The 9,020-nt window shown below is 45.7% G+C and overlaps 1 long non-coding RNA gene across 1 annotated transcript; it reads left to right on the top strand.

Annotated features, from left to right (window-relative positions):
- The first annotated feature begins 719 nt into the window (after window positions 1-719).
- On the top strand, window positions 720-8,803 carry LOC116972853. The gene is made up of 2 exons (XR_004411923.1): window positions 720-806; window positions 8,618-8,803. It is a non-coding gene; the product is annotated as an uncharacterized LOC116972853 (long non-coding RNA).
- The last annotated feature ends 217 nt before the right edge of the window (window positions 8,804-9,020 follow it).

Raw genomic sequence — 9,020 nt, 5'->3', positions numbered from 1 at the left:
TCTTTGGAGTGTGGGAGGAAACTGAAGATCTCGAAGAAAACCCCCTGCAGTCACGGGGAGAACGTACAAACTCCTTACAGACGGGATCGAACTCGCATCTCCGGCATTCCAAGCACTGTTAGGTAACAACTCTACAACTGCACCAGCGTGCCGCCCTAGGTTCTTTAACTTTTAACTTTTAAGTCTCTATCTGCAGATTCTTTTTTTTCCCCCACGAGAGACATTTATTTGTCACATTTACCAATTGGTACAGTGAAATGTGTGGTACAGTGAAATCTGCCCTACTGTTGATTTTCTTCCCACTTTTTTCGCAGCAATGAACAGGTTGAGTTAATGTACTCAGCAACAACTTCCCAAAACATTGCTGACGATTGAGATTAGTTGGAAACAGCAGTAATAGGTTGAATTGGATTTGTTTTGCTTTTCACGATTAGGGGACATCTGCTGGTCTATGTTCTCCGGTTGGGTCAATGCCATTGCTGCTACACTGGAACAGGATTGCTGGAGGCTGGCTTATATCTCTGCAACACAGCACTGCACTACAGCAGGGTGACGTTGTTGGGTCGATAATCTTTTTCATGTCCACTGTACTCGGCTATATGCTTATATCATGTGGAAAGAATCAGTGGCTGAAGACCAGCTTACATAACATGTGATCACATGCATCATACAGCTGCCTTCAGGCAGTGCCTTTTTTAGGTTGTAAACAACTCTGGCATGCCTGACGAAGAGTCAAGTTCAAAGTCAAAGGCGAAAGGAATGAAGCATAGTAGCTTTGCCTCAGCAGCACTCAAAGAAACTGCAAGGTAATATGAAGGTGCAGAAATATCAAGCTTTGGACACCTACTTAACATGAGAAATTAGTTTGTGGTAATGCTTTAGCAGTACCTCTGAATCTATTTATTTCCTACCTGCTATTCAGGACATTTGGTTTTTGCTTTGCCCCACTTTGCAATCTCCTGCTCTTTCATGCTATTATCCTATCTAGATAATGATTGCCTGGGTCATCATCAAGACCTGCCGAATACAACAGTATATGCTTTAATGCTATTCTGCAAGTGGATTAAAAATAATGTTCCTGTATCTATTATTGTAGCACCTCTATTATGAGGCGCAGAGGCATTTGGACTTCGTAAACATTTTCACAGTTGATAAGTTCATGTCATAGGAACAGAATTAGGCCATTCAGCCCATTGAATCTATTCCACCATTCAATCTGGATTGATCTATCTTTCCCTCCCAGCCTAATTCTCCTGCCTTCTCCCTGAATCCTTTGAAAATGGTGAGATTGAAACCCTTGACCACAGGGAGCTTGACTGTCATGTATGCATTGAAGAAGATGCTAAATAATATTTGAGAAGGAAGGAACTATGCTAATTGAGGTAAATGAGGAAGGATAGGAGGAATAGTGTGTAAAACATGAATGCTGGCTCTAGGCAGTTGTGTCGAAAGGCCGGTTTCTGGACTGTCTGAAATGTAAGGCAAAATACCCTTTAGAAACTTCTGTCAGGCCTTCTCCAACACCATCTCCTTACCAGCGGGAGCTGTGTTTCATAACATGACTTTGCTAAAGCTACAGTAATTACACAAGTCTCCAACGAGTCAGTTTGGTCAAGTCCCAAAAGGCTGGTAAATCCTTGCACCTTTGCATTTCATGTCCAATCACCTTCAGACTGGAAATTCCAAGATAATTGTATCTGCTTCTGCTTCCTCATCTGCAAATGAAAGAACAAACACTAAATCACAATGTCCTCCATGCAGTGACATTCTCATCTGCTCTGAATGTTCAATAATTTGTAAATTGTTTAATAGATTGTCCATTCTTAAGTAAAATATAAATTAAGATTATATTTTATAGCAAAAGGATTTGAGTATAGGAGCAGGGAGGTTCTACTGCAGTTGTACAGGGTCTTGGTGAGACCACACCTGAAGTATTGCGTACAGTTTTGGTCTCCTAATCTGAGGAAAGACATTCTTGCCATAGAGGGAGCACAGAGAAGGTTCACCAGACTGATTCCTGGGATGTCAGGACTTTCATATGAAGAAAGACTGGATAGACTCGGTTTGTACTCGCTAGAATTTAGAAGATTGAGGGGGGATCTTATAGAAACATACAAAATTCATAAGGGGTTGGACAGGCTAGATGCAGGAAGATTGTTCCCGATGTTGGGGAAGTCCAGAACAAGGGGTCACAGTTTAAGGATAAAGGGGAAATCTTTTAGGACCGAGATGAGGAAAGCTTTTTTCACACAGAGAGTGGTGAATCTCTGGAATTCTCTGCCGCAGAAGATAGTTGAGGCCAGTTCATTGGCTATATTTAAGAGGGAGTTAGATGTGGCCCTTGTGGCTAAAGGGATCAGGGGGTATGGAGAGAAGGCTGGTACAGGATACTGAGTTGGATGATCAGCCATGATCATATTGAATGGCGGTGCAGGCTCGAAGGGCCGAATGGCCTACTCCTGCACCTATTTTCTATGTTTCTATGTTTCTATGTAAGATCAAGATCATAGCTGCTTTTTGAATAATGCATTGAAATCCCTGATCAGTATTTCTAAAATGCATTCTCTGACTGAAATAAGTGCCATGTTTTGTGCAATTGTGATGGGCATGTGGAATGTTCCACATGACAGGAGTTAAACAACTTTGGTGTGAGATGGAATTAGCGTTGGCTCAAGATCAATTAAGATAAACTGAGATTGCATCCAAGCAAAGGCACAGTCAAAGAATAGCATCAAGTGATGATGGCTTTAGGAGTGAATATGTAGTACATATCATTCACAAAGTTTGTGCCAACCATCACAAGACCGCTCATGCACACAATATTCTAAGTTACAAGCTTGAAGATAAAGCTGAATGTGAATTGATTGCGATAAATGGATGACAACCTCCAGGAGCAGATTTGTAGAAAAACTGCCGTTTTTATGTATTAGTTATGTACAATGCACTTGGCCTCTTTTAAGGGAGACCTTACTTCTCGAGTTAAACTAGATAATAGCAGGAGACTTTACTACAAAATGCCTAACTTGTTGTAATAAGGTGCAGCACGGCGGCACAGAGTCGCTGCCTTACAGCATCAGAGACCCATGTTCGATCCTAATACGGGTGCTGTCTGTATGGAGCTTGCATGTTCTCCCTGTGACTGCGTGGGTATTCCCAGGATGCTCTGCTTTCCTCCCACACTCCAAAGTTGTACAGATTTGCAGGTTAATTGGCTTCGGTAAAGATTGTAAATTGTCCCCAGTGTGTAGGATAGTACTAGTTAGTGTACGGGGATCGCTGGTCGGCGTGGACTCGGTGGGCCAAAGGGCCTGTGTTTGCATTGTATCTCTGAACTAAACTAAACAGCTCCATTTTGTTTGGTTAGATCAGCAATCAAAAGGCACTGAGGCATAAATGGCAAACCAATAACTTTATTGGGGCCCCTATTTCACCGAAAACATAGAATAAAAATGAATTTAAGAATATGTAAATAAAAAAATAAAGGTATTATTAGTGCTAGATTCAAATTCTTCTTAGGCTGAAATGATCACTGCTATGACTATTGACCCAGCCACTTTACAATATAGTTTTTTGATCAATAATAAATGTTATGTACACATGGGCCTTTATAAATTCAAGAATATTTACATATTACTGAATCCCAATTTTTAGCATAGCCAGCATTCTTGATTTTATTAACATTTTATTGATGCAACCCCACTCAAATGAATCCCATGTATTAAAATAATAGTATTAAATCAATATATTAAAAATATGCAAATTATTCTTTTTGTGGCTTTTTACAATTTCTTCCAATTTCCAGGTGTCCTGTGTTTTGCTGGATAATGCACCAACTGTTCAAACACCAGGGCATCACCAGGGGTTTCTGTTTTTCAACCAATTCCAGTGATGGTTAAGGAGCTAAAAATGGCAGGAGGAATTCAAAATAGCAATAGCAAACACAGCTGCCTCCAGGAGGCTAGTGATTTTCTCAACAGAGGCATTGTTGAGGAATGCAATTTGCAAGATTATATCCTTAGATTAGTGAAGAGTCCAATTAAACAATCACCAATGCGGGGTCTGCTACAAATTATTTTCCAGGCTGCCACCGTTAAACACGACTATCGTGTTATATATATTCATGTGCCAGTGGGTCGAGCAGCTAATCTATTACAATAAAACACAAAAAGTGGTTAGATATTCAAGACACTGAGCTTGGTTGTAGCCTTAAGCACCTGTCCCACTTACGTATCCTTGGCACGCTAATTACGCGACCTCGTGGTCGCGATGAGGCGCGACGGTCCCGTGAGAGTCGCGCAAGTCTTCATGCGCCCGCAAAGCCATCTGGAGCGCGTGACATCATTTGAAGGTGGACACCAAAATGCAGGAGTAACTCAGCGGGACCGGCAGCATCTCTGGAGAGAAGGAATGGGTGATGTTTCGGGTCGAGACTCTTCTTCAGTCCGAAAGAAGGGTCTTGACCCGAAACGTCATCCATTCCTTCTCTCCAGAGATGCTGCCGGTCCCGCTGAGTTACTCCAGCATTTTGTGTCTATCGTCAATTTTCTTGGCCTCATTCTGAGTAGGAGTGGGGGCGGATCCGGATCCGCAACGGCCGTGAGCCCCAAACTGAGTTCGACGATCGTTTGCCTGCTTCTGCTGCTGTCGGTGGTGAGACGTTCGTAGTGCCAGGGTCTTGGGCCTGTCCCACTTTGACCATCAGTTACGCGACAGGCCAGTGGTGCGCGAATATTTCGTTCGGTTCAAAATCCAGAGCACCGCGCGATACCGCGCACAACTCCATACCCCTCCGCACTTCTCAGTGGGACCGGCCCCGCACGGCCACATGATGCCCGTGTGCCTCAACGCGACGACGAGGTCGCTTAATTTGCGTGCTACAATTTTTTTGTACTAGATTAGCTGCTCGACCCACTGGCACATGAATACACATAACACGTAAGTGGGACAGGGTCTTTACTAATCAAACAGTGATGCCCTGCTAATTAATAAACATTCTTAAGCTGTATGATGGTGACAGCAGAGTTACTGGGAGTGGACACAATATGATGGAGTAACGCAACGGGTCAGACAGCATTGAAGATAGACAAAAAAAACTGGAGTAACTCAACGGGTCAGACAGCATCTATGGAGAAACGGAATAGGTAACGGTTCGGGTTGAGACCCTTCATCAGATTGAGAGTCAGGGGAAAGGGAAACGAGAGATATAGACGGTGATGTAGAGAGATTTAGAACAAATGAATGAAAGATATGCAAAAATGTAATGATAAAAAAAGAAACAGGCCAATGTTAGCTGTGGCCTAGTTGAAAAGAAGTGTAGACCATCCATCCCTGGTGACTGGAAGATGGAAAAGACCAGGACAATTCTGGGCTGGCAACAGATTACCTCAGGCAGGGAGGTTCCCTAATAGGTCGATAGGGATGGTGTGATCCCAAGAGGGATACACTATTGGGAACAGTGGAACTGACATTTCATAACGCGGCATGCTCTGTGCAACAAGAAACACTGCTGCACGTGGAGTCAGATGCAGAGTTCAGATCACCTGCAGAGAAATATGAGGAGGTGGAAGCAGAAAACCAAGAGGAGTGGGTGGGGGGGAGGAGAAAGAGGAGGCAGATTCTTGGCACACCGGGTTCAATGTGTGAACCCAGAGCTCTTCATTAATCACAAGGGTTTTCTCCTTTTGTTATAGGTCCTGACAAATGTATTTTCTGTGTGTTTAAATCCACAATACAAAGTGGGCAAAGAAAACCAATAAAAAAAAGACTTGAATACAGATAGACAAAAATGCTGGAGAAACTCAGCAGGTGCGGCAGCATCTATGGAGTGAAGGAAATAGGCAACGTTTCGGGCCAAAACCCTTCTTCAGCCTGATGTAGGGTGGGTTGGGGGAGCGGGGGGGGGGGGGGGCGGGAAGTCGAAAGGAAGAGGAGGAGCCAGAGGGCTGAGGGAGAGCTGAGAAGGGGAGGAGACAATAAGGGCTACCGGAAATTGAAGAAGTCAATGTTCATGCCGCTGGGGTATAAAGTGACCAAGCGAAATATGAGGTGCTGCTCCTCAAATTTCCGGTGGTGCTCACTCTGGCCATGGAGGAGGCCCAAAACAGAAAGGTCGGATTCGAAATGGGAGGGGGAGTTGAAGTGCTGAGCCACTGGGAGACCAGGTTGGTTATTGCAGACTGAGCGGAAGTGGTCGGCGAAACGATCGCCAAGCCTACGCTTGGTCTCACCGATGTAGATCAGCTGACATCTAGAGCAGCGGATGCAATAGATGAGGTTGGAGGAGGCGCAGGTGAACCTCTGTCACACCTGGAACGACTGCTTGGGTCCTTGAATGGAGTCGAGGGGGGAGGTAAAGCGACAAGTGTTGCATCTCTTGCAGTTGCAACGGAAAGTGCCCGAGGAGGGGGTGGTGCGGGTGGGAAGGGAAGAATTGACAAGGGAGTTATGGAGGGAGCGGTCTTTGTGGAAAGCAGACAGGGGGGGAGATGGGAAGATGTGGCGAGTGGTGGGGTCACGTTGGAGGTGGCGAAAATGACGGAGGACTATTTGTTGTAGGTGACGACTAGTGAGGTGGAAGATGAGGACTAGGGGCACTCTGCCCTTGTTATGAGTGGGGGGGGATGGGGAGAGAGAACAGTGTTATGAGGTATTGAAGAAACGCTGGTGAGAGCCTCATCTATAGTAGGGGAGGGGAACCCCCGATCCCTGAAGAATGAGGACATTTCCGATGCCCTGGAGTGGAACACCTCATCCTGGGAGCGGCATAGACGCAGGAGTTGGGAGTAGGTGGGATGGAGTCCTTACAGGAAGCAGGGTGGGAAGAAGTGTAGTCTAGATAGCCATGGGAGTCAGTGGGTTTATACAGGATGTTGATCAGAAGTCTATCACCTGTGATGGAGATAGTGAGGTCAGGAAATGGTAGGGAAGTGTCGGAAATGGTCCAGGTATATTTGAGTGCCAGATGGAAGTTAGTGGTGAAGCGGATGAAGTCAGTCAGTTGTGTGTGGGTGCAGGAGGTAGCACCAATGGAGTCGTCGATGTAGCGGAGATAGAGGTCAGGGATGGGGTCCTGGTACATCTCGAACAAGGATTGTACGACGTACCCTACAAAGAGGCAGGCATAGCTGGGGTCCATGCGCGTGCCCATAACTACGCCTTGTATTTGAAAGAAATGGGAGGAGTCAAACGAAAAGTTATTAAGGGTAAGGACCAGCTCCGCTAGGCGGAGGAGAGTATCTGTAGACGGGGATTAGTTGGTTCTCCGGTCGAGGAAGAATCGGAGGGCTTTGAGACCCTCCTGGTGGGGGATGGAGGTGTAGAGTGACTGGACGTCCATGGTGAAGATGAGGGGATGGGGGCCTAGAGAACGGAATTCCTGGACACGACGGAGAGTGTCTGAGTTGTCTTGAACATAGGTCGGGAGGGATTTAACCAGGGGGGATAGGATGGAGTCGAGGTATGTGGAAATAAGTTCGGTAGGGCACGAACAGGCAGAGACAATGGGTCTACCGGGACAGTCAGGTTTGTGGATTTTGGGGAGAAGGTAAAATCGGGCTGTGAGGGGCTGGGGAACGATGAGGTTGGAGTCTTGGGGGGGAGGGGGGGGGGGGCAGGGAGCCGGAGTTGATGATGTCAGTGATGGTGCTAGAGATAGTGGCCTGGTGCTCGTCAGTGGGGTCATGTTCCAGGGATAGGTAGGAGGAGGGGTCCGAGAGTTGGCGCGTGGCCTTAGCCTTGTAGAGATCAACACGCCAGACTATCCATGGTTCCTCCCTTGTCGGCGGGTTTGATAACCCAGTCTGGGTTGTTGTGGAGTGAGTGGATGGCAGTGCGTTCAGGGGGGGAGAGGTTTGAGTGAGACAGGGGAGTGGAGAAGCTGAGACGGTTGATGTCCTGCGGCAGTTTAAAATAAAAAGGTTTAAAGCCGGAAGATGGCCATGAGGGGGGGGGTCCAAGACAATAGACAATAGGTACAGGAGTAGGCCATTCGGCCCTTCGAACCAGCACCGCCATTCAATGTGATCATGGCTGATCATCCCCAATGAGTACCCCGTTCCTGCCTTCTCCCCATATCTCCTGACTCCGCTATTTTTAGAGCTCTCTCTTGAAAGCATCCTGAGAATCTGCCTCCACTGCCCTCTGAGGCAGAGAACACCACATTCACCACTCTCTGTGAGAAAAAGTGTTTCCTCGTCTCCGTTCTAAATGAAGGAGGGGATCCGTTGGAGACGGGAAAAGGGATCATCAATGGGGGGCGAGGACTCCTTCCCAAGGAGGAACGCTGTGAGGCGGAGGCAAAAATACAGATAGTTTTTTCATAATGCAACAGTTATGTTCCTAAGAAACCTGGCACCATAGAAACGTGTAAAAGCAGAATTAGCTGTAGTTGCCTTCAAAGCACAGATTTAAACAGGCTTCCCTGGTTGCAATCGTGCTATAATTAATGGTGTCTGTGTAATGCAAATAATGATCCCTAATTCATCAATCGCAGTATAACCATTTTGCATTATGGAAACGTGTGATAGCGGAAATATCTGTATCAGCAATATTTGTGCAGTGTAACTTCAATACCAAAGATCCAAATACTAGTTCGTTTTAATGTTTGTTTTCATGCCAGGTTGAAGATTGACCACGCCGATCAACATATACAGTAGAAATCACTGACATGGAGTGAGCTACGTACTCCATCCAAGGCAGTATTGACTTCTCACCTCAGCGCACATCAAAAAATAGCTGTGGAGGACATGCAGGGTACAATGCTTGCTGTCTTCAATAGTGTGATCTGAAATGAATGGGTCCTTAACCGGATGAGTTGAGTTTGAGTTTAGTTTATTATCACGGTGAAAAGCTTTTTTTGCTTGCTAACCAGTCAGTGGAAAGACAATACATGATTACAATCATGCCATCCACAATGTACAGATACATGATAAAGGGAATAATGTGAATAAAGTTCAGTGCAAGATAACATCCAGTAAAGTCCGATCAAAGATAGTTTAAGGGTCTCCAATGAGGTAGATAGC

This window comes from Amblyraja radiata, chromosome 5, assembly GCF_010909765.2.
Source record: "Amblyraja radiata isolate CabotCenter1 chromosome 5, sAmbRad1.1.pri, whole genome shotgun sequence".
In the NCBI taxonomy this organism is placed as follows: Eukaryota; Metazoa; Chordata; class Chondrichthyes; order Rajiformes; family Rajidae; genus Amblyraja; species Amblyraja radiata.
The sequence above is the reverse complement of the archived record's forward strand: the minus strand, read 5'-3'. Positions and strand labels throughout refer to the sequence as shown.